Source organism: Odontesthes bonariensis, chromosome 11, assembly GCF_027942865.1.
Source record: "Odontesthes bonariensis isolate fOdoBon6 chromosome 11, fOdoBon6.hap1, whole genome shotgun sequence".
Taxonomy (NCBI): domain Eukaryota; kingdom Metazoa; phylum Chordata; class Actinopteri; order Atheriniformes; family Atherinopsidae; genus Odontesthes; species Odontesthes bonariensis.
The window spans coordinates 32073689-32088732 of NC_134516.1; the positions used below are offsets into that span (position 1 = coordinate 32073689).

The window sequence follows — 15044 nt, forward strand, 5'->3', positions numbered from 1 at the left end:
CTTCAGACTGATCACATCTACTACAAACCAGTGTTAAATCAAAACACAGTGTCAATCATATTCTTCAAAAAAATTTTACATTAAAACAACAGAGTAACAAACAAACAAACTGTAACAAAGAAAATCATTTCTTTGCAAGAGATTCTCTCCATTCCAAAATGGTCTGTCCAGAGGCTGGACAATACCATTTCCCTTTAGTCTGTGTATGGCCAGTGCTTTTATTTTTGGCCTGACCACAAACTGAACATTGATAGTGGTAGTCCGGTTTCCACTGCCGCTTTGTGGGAGGTTCCCCTCTTGCCAGGCGATCCTGCTCTTCTTGTTCTGCCCTATTCTGTCTCCACCTCCTGTAGCGATTCGTGTTTGCTGAAAGCAGATCTGATGGTGATGCTGCTGCTGCAGCTGCTGGAGCTGCTGCAGCTGCTGCAGCTGCTGCAGCTGCTGGAGCTGCTGGAGCTGCTGGAGCTGCTGGAGCTGCTGGAGCTGCTGGAGCTGCTGGAGCTGCTGGAGCTGCTGGAGCTGCTGGAGCTGCTGGAGCTGATGCATGAAGTGGTGGTGTATGGTCCTGATACCATGGAGCCAGAGGAGATGGCAGGGGTGGGAACTGTCCTTGTCTAAATGGGGGCAAGACTGGGGCTGATGGACTGTAGCAGAAACCCGAAGAAGTGGGCAGAGTTTGTGGCATCTGATTCTGCTCATAGTAGGACCAAGCAGGTGATGGTGGCTGCTGACTCTGTGCATACAAACAGCAGTCAGGAGCTGGGGCATGAAAAAAGTGACCTGACTAGTGTGTGGATGATGAAACAGTGTTAGAATAAGGAGGATAATGCTATGCAGAGCCAGTTCTACCACCAACGTGTGAACGGATCAGTGCCTCGCCTTCTCTGTTTTCAGGTTCCTGAAACTCCATGCGTTTATGTCCATGTTCCACAGGAATGGAGGGAAGCTGTCTTGCTTCTGGCAGGAAAGATTCAGCCACGGAGACCTTCTGAGGAAGCTGCACACCTTGGAGTAGAGTCTGTTCTTTTCTGTCGCTCATGTAACCTGAAAAATAGTACAATAGAAACTGTTTACTTTTCAAAGACAAGCCCATCTGTAAAGTGCAAAAATATATTCAAAATAAAAAAGGCATCTTACCAAGCACACGCAGTGGTGTTGTTGATGGTGACTAACAACAAGTTGGTCTGGTCTTGTATGGGCTGGGAGTCTTCAAGCAGCTGTTTGACATGACAGTGAGTTTGCACGATTGACTGTGGAATGGGCAGAACTTTTCCCTTGCAGTCTTTTGGTCGGTTTCTCGCTTGTTGGTATTCTTTTAACAGCTTGAGGCAAATGCACTCAGAGATTCTGTTGGTGTCAGGTCTCTGGGCAGCCTGGCCATGGGTCATGAACAGTCTGTGTGAAAAGAAGGTCATTAAAATTGCAGAAAAATGCAAGTTCCTTTAAACTAATTTGAATGGAGCAGCCATGAAATGCAATAGTATTAATTATTATTACTGTATTAATCTCCTAATCTTAAAACTAAAATGCTAAGACATAAAAATAGGAATTGCAAAACTTGACTTGGCTTTTACTAGTCAGTAAGCAAACAAATTATGCATTGTGTCAAATATCAGACAGGTTACCTTTCAGCTGCTTGCTGACCAGGTGCAGACCCACTGCGTTTCCGAGAAGCTGATGAGCCGATTGAGGTTCAAAAGATACTCTGCCAAGTTGTCAACAGCCTCCCATCCAGGAAAACCTCTGGAGTCACACCGGGTCTCCTTAAAGGAAAATTAATTTATATACAGATACACATGCACACAGTAAATGTATAAAAATACTGATTTTTAATGTTACCTGAAACAATTTCCTGGGACTGCTGAACGAGTCATCTTCTGTGAATGCACCACTGGTATCGGACTGGATAATCCATATTTGTAGCAAAGAAAAAAAAGAGAAATATCTTGTTCAATAAAAATAAAGTAAATCAAAGCGTAACATCAAGTGCTGTCCGTGGTGTGCATGAATGAAGTATGCAGGTGTAGGTGCTGAGAATAGCAAGCAAGCCTACCAACACTAACCCAAATAATAAAAGTGGAAAAGAACCTGTAGATCAAGCTGAGCCAAAGCCTGATTTCTAAGCAAGACTAACTACGTCCCCTAATTGTCCATATAACATAAACCAGCTACGAAACAAAGTGGTTCATATTCTAACCAAACACAATGGACCCATAGGGGTCTCACTATACCTGGGATGAACTGCTGCTTGGTCCACTAAAGGAGTTGTCATCAGTAAGCAGATCTCTGACTGGATCAACAGTCCGAGTGGGAGAAGCAGGGCTTGCATCGAGACTAGTTTCCTGAAAACATATAGAAAAGACAGCATAGATTCCTCATATCCTTGGACTGCAAAAAAAAAACTTTTCTCTGTATTCATGATATCCATTTCAGATTTTGGTCCCTGATGTCAAGGTCTTTCTAACATAAAAGATTGAAATATTTTTTTTTCATCATTCAAATGATCATCATAAACTGTTCACTAACAGTCATGATGACTGCCAACCATCAAAATCTGATCAATTAGAACAAGGGGAAAGGCCCATATATAAGCATGCAACACGTGATGCTTATTGGTTCTGTTAATGAGACAAATTATTCACAATACATGCAAGTGAATTTTTGTAATTAAAAATAAATCAAATCATTCTAATGAAATGATCACATTACCTGAGATGACATGGGAGATGACCCTTCCTGGAGAAAAGGAATATTAGGGGCTGATATCTCCAACTGCTCACACTGCAGCACCCTGGAGGGGCTCTCCAAGACGATGTCAGTGACGTCACTGATGGTACCATCAGCACTGTCCTCCTCCTGAACATCGGCTTGCATCTCTGGCAAAACAACTCCCAGTTCGCTGTCCTGCTGGGGACCTAACAGGTCTCCCCTGTCTGACTGAGCAAGAAGATACTCCACAGCAATCCGCTCACCTACAAAGTCAATCATAAAGTACACTTACAACCATATTTTAAGTTTACAAATTTGATGTGCGAAAATTTGTATTTTTGTGGAATTTGTGAGGTAAAGGTCCAATACCAGTTGGACAGCCTGGGGGAATGAACTCTGGCAAGAGGGCATGACCCAGCACTCTGATGCTCAGGGTGTTAATGTTGGACATCAGACGAACATCGTAGAGTTCAGTGTGAGATCTGCGACTCGCATCTAAAGCTTCTTGGGCTCTTTTCATGTTCCATCTGGATCCACCCTCAAGCATATACATCTGAGTGTGCATGGCATTGCTTCTCCATCCTTAAAAAAAAACAATGTGGCAAAGATTAGCTGCATTTATGAAATGACAAATTTTCTTTGCATTTTCTTTTCAGAAATGATGCTGATTTAACAATTTTAGATGTACAGATAAAAATCTGGAAGGTGTGACAGCAATGAATGACATCAAATATAGCAATTTACTGTTTACCTGGGATGAAGGAGCACTGATGTCGATGAAAGCTTTCAACTGAAGACGACCCCCTGCCACATCTGAAGGTTTGAACTTCTTTGTCTCCCTTTTGTGTTGAGCCAAGCTTAGTATATAGTTCAACACCAGGTGGGTCTTGGATGCATGGTAGGTGCTTCTGCTGCACTCGCCACACACGAGTCATGCTCTCAGGGTTGATTAGGCGTAAACATGTGGTGTCAGTCAGTTCCCACATGGACTTTAATAATCCCTGAATGTTTCCGGGTTTCTTCTACCCCTCTGGTTCTTCTTCTACAATGTTTAGCAAGCTCACTGGAGCTAATGTTGGCCAAAACTTGTGCTTCTGTGGGAGGTTGACCAGGATACTTTTTCCTCAGCTCTGAGCTCTTGGCTTCTTTAAAGGATAAGACCGTTTTTTTTACATTGGGCCCTTGATTTCACATTATAACATGATGTTCTACTCACCCCTGCTTGTTGTTGAACATTTGGAGCTGTTCCAAAGATATTCGCGAGGCGTCTGGCTGCTCTCTTGAGATATTCGGCCATGAAACGGTTTCCTATGGGCAAGCTTATACAGGCACAAACTATGCTGTTTATAATTTATTAATTACTCTACACTAGCACTGATAACGTGGAGGTGCGTCGCTTACTTAAAAAAATCCGGGTTATTGTAATTTTGTTTTTTTCGTCCTAAAGTGGGTGTTACTGACGTCCTCGTGCTACTGCCACAGACAGCCCACAGACCTGCTGCCTATTTATTCATTCAGCTAAAATTCAAAATTAGCCAGACGCCTCGCGAATATCTTCGGAACAGCTCCGAATGACCAACAACAAGCAGGGGTGAGTAGAACATCATGTTATAATGTGAAATCAAGGGCCCAATGTCAAAAAAACGGTCTTATCCTTTAAGGCAGCTGACATCATCTTGATCCCATTCGAAAATGCAGGAGGACAACTTGGAGCAGAATGTGCCATAAAGAGGATGATGCTCTGTGGTGAGACCGGTTGGGAATCATCTCATGTAATGAAAGATGTCCAGTCTCACTGTAGTCTTCCACGGCCGAAACCACGGAGGCGCACCTGCTTAGACAAAAAATAAGCACAATAAAACACAAATACATTCTACAGTATTTCTTTATTCCTTTTTCATGATGACTCAGGGCTTATGGTATTAAAGTTGTGACATAAAACATAACTGTTGCCAGATTATACCTTGTTAAAAACACATTTCTTTCTTTTGAATCAGGTTTTCAATTTAAAGTTTAAAATGTTTTAAACTTTGAACTGTAAACTAATGTTACAATGAAGTGCAACAAAGTCTGAAGATCACAAACCTGATGCACTGCAGCAGTCTCTGTCAACGTAAAGGATCTTTGGCTCTGGTTCTCCAGCATTCTGGTAGCGCAGGACAATCCCTTGGCACAGTTCCTCCAAACCTGCTCCCTCACCTGTGGTCAGCACACAGTTCAGAGCTTGGCCATGTTCGTTGGTGATGTTCGTCATCCACGTAGCCGTCTCAGAAATGCCACCAGCAAGCTTTTTGGTGATCTGTTTGGTGTAAAGAAAATCAAAAGCAAGAACATCAGAATGCAAATAATAATTAGAATTGACAAAATTTTAGAGGTGTTTTACTTTACCTTTTTGGTAGAGTCAAGCTTTAAAATCCTGCCGTATGTTGAGGTGATGACACCCTTCATCTCAGACAAGTGACTCAGTATTTCATTGGCATGCACAGTCTGAAACCACTGTGCAAGAGGAAGAGGGCAAAACCGTGGCGGATTCTGGTAGGCAACTTCATGGCTCCTGGCTAAGACACTCTTCTTTTTGTGACGCTCACAGTCAGACATATACTCAATGGTGCGCTTTGCCCACTCCTCACTGTGCAGCTCTTCTAAAGCTTGCTGCACATAACTGGAGCTATTTCCAACAGTCCGCGGTTTCAGCAAAGTCACGCACCTTTTGTCCAGAGCCAGCTGTGTGGTGAGAGTAGCTGGAAACTTGTTTCTGTGGGCTGGATCTAATTGGCTTAAAACCTCAGTGCTCCACGGACAGACAGGAATCATGCATTTACTGCATCGTGGATAATCTCCTCCAATCAAATAGTACCTTGAATCCAGGTCAACGACTTCTCTGACCTTTGTGTAGATCCCAGAGTGGTGCATCTTGGTGTTGCACTGTTGACATTTCAGTGAAATACCCCACATCCGCATAGGTGCCCACAGAAACATCCGCTGCCTGAAGTAGACCAGGGGATCCGGAGGTGCAGTCACTACCTTTGGTGGACTGGGTGGATGAAACCAGTTTTGGGAGAACCGTTGTCTAAACTGGCCTGTGGGGTGGTAAAGGCACTGTGCAATCCACTCCTGGTCTGCCGGCTTGATGACCCGCACAAACTGCTTGGGAAGAAAACTCACCCAATTCACCTCTGGAGGCCTAAGGTGGACAAGAGCAGTCACTAGATTGCTGGTTTTGACCAGTTTTATCTGAATCGTGTTGCTTCTGTTTTGTCTTGTTCAACATGTTGTTTAAGGTTGGAATTGGCTGCGGGCGTTGCACTGGTGGAAGGCACTGCTGTGGCTGAAGTGGTGGTTGTTGGGGTGGTGTTGCTGGTTTCCCATGTTGTGGTGGTTTGAATGCTGGTAGTTGGTGTGGTTGAGATGCTGATATTTGGTGTGGTGGGTCATGACCTTCTTCAATATGTTGAAGCAGCCCAACTGCACCCTTGACCTTTTTCCCACATTGCTCACAACATTGTTCTGCATGAAAGTCAGACAAGTGTTCATTAAAATCTTCCACGTTGATGTTTGCACTACATAATGCACTCTGTATCTGCTCTGGGGTTTGACTGACTGAGATGCTTTGAGGTTGACATCTTCCTGAATTTGAGCTCCTCTGTGCTGTGGGGTCAGCTGGAACTTTGCCTACATTTGAACTGCTCTGTGCGGCTGGATCTGCTGCAGCTGCGGCTACACTTGAGCTCCTGTGCATGGCCGGGTTTACATTTGAACTGCTCTGTGCGGCTGGATCTGCTGCAGCTGCGGCTACACTTGAGCTCCTGTGCATGGCCGGGTTTACATTTGAACTGCTCTGTGCGGCTGGATCTGCTGCAGCTGCGGCTACACTTGAGCTCCTGTGCATGGCTGGGTTTACATTTGAACTGCTCTGTGCAGCTGGATCTGCTGGGGCCCTAGGTACACCTTGGCTGCTCTGGTTGGCCTGGAAATCTGACGCTGTCCCTGCACCTGACATTTCGGATTGAACCCTTGTTGAACCTGCCTGCTCACCTGACTGTGGAAAAACAACATTGAATTTGTTGCTAAAGCTTGAAAAACTTTTGTAATAAAACATTAAATTCTTTCCAGTGTTTTAGAACAATCAATTTTAGAACAATTTCTAATTAGATTTTGTGTCTTATATATTCAGAAAGGTAAAAATCTGTGAAACACTCACAACTTTTAACAGTCACATATTGCAGTGTGAAACATAGCTTTTTTTTTCCATCTATTGTAAATAAATAAAAAAGTTTAACTCACCTTATGATAACCACAATTGCAGGGGATTTCTTTTCCAAATATGTCGGTTGTCCGGACTTTCTGGTTGAAGACAGGAGTCAGTGGACAAGCGTCTATCCGCTCAATGACAGCCCTCCATCTTCTGGTTCCAGGTCTCTTCCCAGTGGAAAACTTGAACTTTCCCTGAGCATACAGCTGCATAACACCAGCCCAATACGAATCGGGCTTCCCTGTCTTCGTCATCCCAAAAAACTAAAATTTTAGCCAAATGATAGTAAAAAAAAAACGCCAGGAAGGAGCGTTAAAATAAGACAATAACGCTTGAAAGGATATTTTAAACCAACAGAACGACGCACAGATACGGACAGAGTCAGGTTAAACTATATTAAACGGATTAAATAATCTATTCACCATACATACCAATTTTATCTCGATTTTAAACGGGAGTCAAAAGTTGGGAGACAGTAGCGGGAAACTTGTTTTTGTTTTTCCCATCGACCACCACTGCGCATGACTTAGGTGATGACGAAACACGTCAAATGTTAGGACTTGTTAGGATTTGTTAGGACTTTGTTAGGACTGTTAGGAATGTGTTAGGAATTTGTTAGGACTGTTAGGAATTTGTTAGGAACTTGTTTGACGGCCAGTTGGCAGAGGGTACGGCCACCTCGTCCTCTCTCTTGTAAGTTTGACCATAAAAAATTCCATCTTAAACGACAGCTGGTATAATTTTGATCTCAAAATTGGAGCCTCATTAGATACAATGGTCTTGCGTTCAGAGGATATGAATTTATCCTCCTTTAACAAAAATAGAATCATTATTATCTAAATGTGGTACCATGTAGGGATGTTTGAGGTTGTTTGATTTAAAATTGGGCGAAACAAAAGCAATTGCACTTAGGATAAGTCAAATTTAAGGTTGGGGTTATTACAATCTCTTCAGAATATACCCAGATATGGAAAACAAACTATGTCAAATTATAAAGGGCTTGCTTTCCAGGCAAAATGTGGTGGGATTGATGTCCGCACTCCTCAGAAATCTTTTCGGTGCTCTTCTGGTGAGAGGCCTTAATGATCATCTTATAAAGGCAAACCAACTAATGTGCAAATTCAAATTTGTTTAAAATCGGAAAGAAAAAAGAATCTGCCAAACCATGAAACACTACGGATTTTCCATGTCTCACTGATCGAACGCAAGACTCTACTTGATACATTCAACCACTCTGAAAAACACTGATAAAAACCAAAAAGCTTCAGTTGTGAGATCTATTCCTTTTTATGTATCAAGGAATGGATCGTTTGGTCAGAAATGGTTTGTTAATTTGGAAGCTCTAAGAATACATCAACCGAAGGGGAATTAGCTCAAATGGTAGAGCGCTCGCTTAGCATGTGAGAGGTAGCGGGATAAACGCCCGCATTCTCCAGTTGTCTTTCCTTTGTCCACTGTGGAGGAAATGATTAACAGCTGGATGTGGCAAAGGTGGATGCAAACTGAAAGAAAGACAGCTCTTTCACATTAGCCTGAAGTCACACTCAAAATTCTTCATGATAGATTAAATCACCCAAATGTACTTGGTGTAGGCAAATAAACATATTGCGACAGAAGCAATGTTTGAAAAGCCTGCTTGTAAGTAGTTGAATGAGAAATTTTAACAAACTAGAAGAGAACTTGACATGCAAAGCCGACGAGAATGGGATTCGAACCCATGCGTGCAAAGCACAATGGATTAGCAGTCCATCGCCTTAACCACTCGGCCACCTCGTCCTCTCTCTTGTAAGTTTGACCATAAAAAATTCCGTCTTAAACTAGAGCTGGTATAATTTTGATCTCAAAATTGGAGCCTCATTAGATACAATGGCCTCGCGTGAAGAGGGTATGAATTTATCCTCCTTTCACAAAAATAGAATCATTATTATCTAAATGTGGTACCATATAGGGATGTTTGAGGTTGTTTGATTTAAAATTGGGCGAAACAAAAGCAATTCCACTTAGGATAAGTCAAATTTAAGGTTGGGGTTATTACAATCTCTTCAGAATATACCCAAATATGGAAGAAAAACTATGTCAAATTATAAAGGGCTTGCTTTCCAGGCAAAATGTGGCGGGATTGATGTCCGCACTCCTCAGAAATCTTTTAGGTGCTCTTCTGGTGAGAGGCTTTAATGATCATCTTATAAAGACAAACCAACTAATGTGCAAATTCAAATTAGTTTAAAATCGGAAAGAAAAAAGAATCTGCCAAACCATGAAACACTACGGATTTTCCATGTCTCACTGATCGAACGCAAGACTCTACTTGATACATTCAACCACTCTGAAAAACACTGATAAAAACCAACAAGCTTCAGTTGTGAGATCTATTCCTTTTTATGTATCAAGGAATGGATCGTTTGGTCAGAAATGGTTCGTTAATTTGGAAGCTCTAAGAATACATAAACCAAAGGGGAATTAGCTCAAATGGTAGAGCGCTCGCTTAGCATGTGAGAGGTAGCGGGATCGACGCCCGCATTCTCCAGTTGTCTTTCCTTTGTCCTCTGTGGAGGAAATGATTAACAGCTGGATGTGCCAAAGGTGGATGCAAACTGAAAGAAAGACAGCTCTTTCACATTAGCCTGAAGTCACACTCAAAATTCTTCATGATAGATTCAATCGCTCAAATGTACTTCGTGTAGGCAAATAAACATATTGCGACAGAAGCATTATTTGAAAAGCCTGCTTGTAAGAAGTAGAATGAGAAATTTTAACAACCTAGAACAGAACTTGACATGGAAAGCCGACGAGAATGGGAATCAAACCCATGCGTGCAAAGCACAATGGATTAGCAGTCCATCGCCTTAACCGCTCGGCCAAAAATGGGGCAAAAGGGACTGCCCGGCGAGGGGAAAGAAAAAAGAGAGGAAAGGGGGGGGGGGAAAGAGAGAGAAAGAAAAGGAGGAAAAAAGAGGAGAATGTACACTATATATATTTTTTATCTACTCTTCTATCTTCTCAACATTGTTTACACACAGTTCTGCACTTATTGCAATGTTTATCATCACTTTAAGTGTCATGTCTCTTGCGGGATACGAACCGGTGCTGTGGCAATATCACTTGCATCTTAGCCTGCTCTCTCGTCTCGCAATGTATTTTGGGCAACGTAGTCATTTTTAACACAGGAACTCTTTTTCCATACAAATCACCAAAGTAATAACCCTGTGATTATGCAATTACGCACATGAATGCATTTAATATGAGTAAATGAATATGATACAATATTCAAATAATTAACTCAAATTGCCATGTGCTACATTTGAAGTTAAAACAGTATTAACAATCTATAACTGTAAATGTAAATCACTCTCCCATCATGTTTCCCCTCCTTCTTTATTGTAATCTAAATTATTTGATAGACTACATCTGTGCAGCACAAATGAATAAAACAAATTCCAAATTGAGCAGCAAAGAGTGTTGTGTTTTGTGAATAAATGTAAATGATTCTGGCTTTGGTTTTCACAATCACATTCAGTGGATGACACTCACTGTCCTGTTATTCAAGAGGAAATTAAATAAAAACATGAAGGCTTTTCTTGGCAAAAATTATTAAATTTAATTTAACATACACTATATACATATCGTTCAGGAGGTCAGGAGTGCATTAAGTATGTACATGGCCGTCCCTCCTGTCTCACTGAAACCGAACCGAACAGAACAGAACTATTGGCACACTCACACACACACACACACACACACACACACACACACACACACACACACACAGCAGCTCCCACACTGTGCACCTCAGCTCTGGCCCTGTCACATATCCACGCCAACAGACCGAGAGACGGACCGGAACAACCCAGAGACAGACAGACAAACAACAGAGAGAGACAAGTAATGGTGACTATAGGCCTCCACTCTTCCTCCAGCCATCCAGGGTCTGTCCTGACTCTGGACTGTACCACCGCCCCTTTAGCTGGGTGTGTCCGGTCTGCTTGTTTTTGTCCTGGCCACACACTTTGCAGGTGTAGTGGTATGTCTCCTTTTTCTGCCTCTTCCGGGGCTGTTCCCCCCTTGCCATTCGCTCCTCATCCTCCTGGGCAGCTTTGTTCAGCCTCCAGGCAGGTTGCCTTGGCTGGGCACCTGGAAGGCACTCTGGAGGAGCTTGTGGTTGAGGAGCCTGAGAAAAAGCAGGAGCATCTGTAGATTGTAAGTGGAGAAATGAGGGAGCATATGAAAAGGGAGCTTGCTCTTGTTTCTAATATGTGAGCCATGCTGATTTTACATTCATTTATCTTATTAAAATGTAACCACATTTACTTCAGTTAAATATTGTGCTTTAGAGTAAGGTGTTACAGAAAGTGTTATTGACCTCTGTGACGAGGGGTCTGGGTTCAGCGTCACCCATCACAGCACTCGGAGGATCACCAGCCCCTATCGCAGCTGACTGGCCGACAATGTCAGGCGTGCTGAAGGTGTCATCCGGCTCCTCCTCCTCCTCAGGCACCTGCGAGGGGACTTCAGGGACCTGCGATGGAGCCAGGAGGTCACCTCTGTTGGTCTGGGCCAATAAATATTCCACTCCTATGCGCTGTGTTGCTTAGTTTGTCCTGTCTCTGTGTCTCCTCTCCTTGCCTCTGTGTCTCCTCTCCCTGTCTCTGTGTCTCCTCTCCTTGCCTCTGTGTCTCCTCTCCCTGCCTCTGTGTCTCCTCTCCCTGCCTCTGTGTCCCCTCTCCCTGCCTCTGTGTCTCCTCTCCCTGTCTCTGTGTCTCCTCTCTCTGTCTCTGTGTCCCCTCTCTCTGTCTCTGCGCCGACTCGGACTCGACCTGCCTCCATCTGAACCTCTGCTGCCTTACTGGAGCCGGGGACTGATGACAGATTTGCTGGCTGGGGGGGGGGGGGTATTGCTACATGCAACACAGAATCCTACACTCACAGTTTTCTCCAGAATTATGCAGATATATATTGTTCAATAAATAAATCCACATGCTGCAGTGACTTATCAGGACTTAGAAAATCATTTCATTTACCTTGTGGAACCCACAGGAGCACAGAAGGCTTCTCCCAAACAGATCTTTCGTGTGGTTCTGCAGGGGACAAGCATTTTATTTTCTCCAGGGCTCTTTTCCACTTCTTTTTTTTAATACTTTATTGCAAGTTTCACATGGTCATAGAAACATTTCTTTTGATTGCAGTTCCATCTTGCAAACATTTTTTTTTTTTTTTTTGTCCATAAAGAATGGTAACAAGTGAAGTAAACTGATAAGTGCCGGGGAGAAGTAAAAGGAAAAATAAAATCCAACGGCTTACATATATTGTTCATACCGCAAAGCCAATAAGGGGGAGGGGCAAGAAGAAAAATAAATAAATAAATAAATAAAAGGAAAAAGAAAAGAAAAGAGGAAACCGCCCAATATTTTAGTAGATAGATAGATCATAAATGTGTGTGTGTGCGCGTGTTCATGTACGTGTATGCGTGGGGGTATGGGTTAGTAGGTGGATGCTTTGTTTTAATTATATTTATTTCAATCTGTTCTGTTAAAATAGCTTGTTATTTTAAGTACTATGCTATTTGGATATAGTTTATACCATTTATGTAATTGATTTCTGGAGCATAAAGTAAGTTTCTCCATATTCAAAATATTTTCTATTGTATTATACCAATTATCAAGGTTTGGTGGTATTGGTTGTTTCCACGCTTTTGTTATTTGTTTTATTGCAGAAATACGCAATATATGGAATAACTTTTGATTTGTTGGTTTAATTTTACTTGAGATATTAATGCCTAATAGGTTCTCTACAGTCAGGGTTTGTTTTATACTCAAGATGTATTTCACAGCTTTTTCAAATCCTTCCCAGAATGTGTTTAATACTGGACATACAAAAAATATGTGACTGTAGTTTGCTCTTTGTTCTCCACAGTTCCTCCAGCAATTTTTCCCTGTTTGCGTTCGGCTACATTTCTCCGGTGTAATGAAAAATCTCTGTTGTATTTTCCATGCAAATTCATTCCAATATCTTGATTGTGTAATTTTTATATTTCCTTTTAGTGAATCTAACCAGTTTTCCATTGTGATGTCAAAATTCAATTCCTCTTCCCATTTTTGTTTTACTTCCATTTTAACACTGGTCAGTTTTAGTAATATTTTATATATTTTTGAAAGCTTACCGTTGCCTATAAATCTGTTGTCCCCTAAATATTGGATTAATTCATTTTCTGTTTCTTCTGGTGGGTGTTCCTTAATATAGCTTCTTACTTGTAAATACTTAAAGAAATATTTCTTATCCAACTCAAACTTAAGTATAAGGTTTTCATATGATTCAACAATGTGGTTATTCAAAAGTTGTGCATAAGTTATGAGACCCTTAGCAGCCCAGTAATCCAAGATTTGATCCATTTTATTCGGTTGGAAGTCTGGGTCATGTGCCATTTCTCTTAGATATACATTATTAGTTCTTATTTTTGTTTTTTTACAGAAACTTTCCCAGTTCCTTATGGTGTTAAAAATACAAAAGCTATGTCCTGTATACTTTTTTTGTGTTTTACTTTCTAAAAAAGGTACTGTCCCTAGAGATAAGGTTGAGACTTCTTTTTCTATATTAATCCACTTACACTCCTGTTTTTTATTCATCCATTTCAGTATTATTTGGATTTGCGTTGAGTAAAAATAGTTTTCCAAATTTGGCACCGCTAAACCCCCTTCTTCCCTCTGTTGAGTTAATGACTGCAGCTTAATTCGATGTTTTCTATTATTCCATATAAAATTTGAAATGATTTTATTCCATTCTTTGAACTGGGTTTCAAGAATCCTTAGTGGCAGGGCCTGAAACAAAAATAAAAAGCGTGGTAGGATCATCATTTTTATTGTATCTACCCTTCCAAATATGCCATCTGGGATCATCTTCCACCTATTTAAGTCATGTTTTATGTTGTGTTCCATTACTCCATAATTAATTTCATATAAGTCTTTTAAATTATTACTAATATTAATGCCCAGATATTTTATTTTCTGTGTATACTTAAACTTAAAATATTTTCTCAAGTCTGGTCCAATTTCTTTCCCGATAATTAATACCTCACACTTACTTTCGTTTAACTTATATCCTGAAAATTTACTAAATTCTTGAATTTCTTTTTTTAATTCCTGAAAAGATTTTGTAGGGTTTTGTAAATAAATAATAACATCATCTGCATATAGGGCTAATTTGTGTAGGTCTTTCCCTATTTGAATCCCTTTTATATGTGTATTTTGTCTTATAGCTACTGCTAATACTTCTATATAAATAGCAAACAAGAGTGGGGGTAGTGGATCTCCTTGTCTAGTGCCTCTTTGTAATTTAATTGTTCTAGATATTGTGCCATTTGTTTTTACCCTAGAAATTGGGTTGCTGTATATTGCTTTTAGCCATGAACAAAAAATTTCATCTAATCCTATTTTATTAAATACCTCAAACATAAATTTCCAACTGACGAGGTCAAATGCTTTTTCTGCGTCTAAAGTAATCAAAACCATATCTTCATTTTGTCTTTGGGCATAATCAATAATGTTCAGAGTTCTTCTAATATTGTCCATTAAGAATCTGTTGGGTATAAATCCGCACTGATCGCTGTTAACAATATTTAAAATATTATCTTTTAACCTACTTGCTAGGATAGATGAGAGTATTTTATAGTCCGTATTAAGTAATGATATAGGTCTGTATGAAGCGCATTTTGTAATGTCCTTTCCTTGTTTATGTATAAGTGTTATAATGGATGATGCCCAAGTTTTTGCCCATTTGCCTGTACGTAATGCATAAATATATGCTTCATAGAGTAGGGGAGACAGCTCATTTTTAAAAGTTTTATAAAGTTCATTTGTGTAACCATCATCACCTGGAGTTTTCCCTATTTTTAAGTGCTGGATTTGTTTACTTATTTCCTCTATTGTAATTTCTTTTATTAATTCCTTGTTATTTTCTTTGGATAAACTTGGCATATCTAAATTCCTCAAGTATTTTTGTACATTCTCAATATTTTCACTTACCTTTTCAGTATACAAGTCTTCATAGTAATTGGCAAATTCTTCTGCAATCATTTCTTTGTCCGTAATTA

At 40.7% G+C, this 15044-nt stretch overlaps 1 non-coding gene across 1 annotated transcript; it reads right to left on the bottom strand.

The window, feature by feature from the left end:
* Positions 1-8655: 8655 nt before the first annotated feature.
* trnas-gcu (transfer RNA serine (anticodon GCU)) lies at positions 8656-8737 on the bottom strand. The gene has a single exon. It is a non-coding gene; the product is annotated as a tRNA-Ser (tRNA).
* Between the last annotated feature and the right edge of the window lie 6307 nt (positions 8738-15044).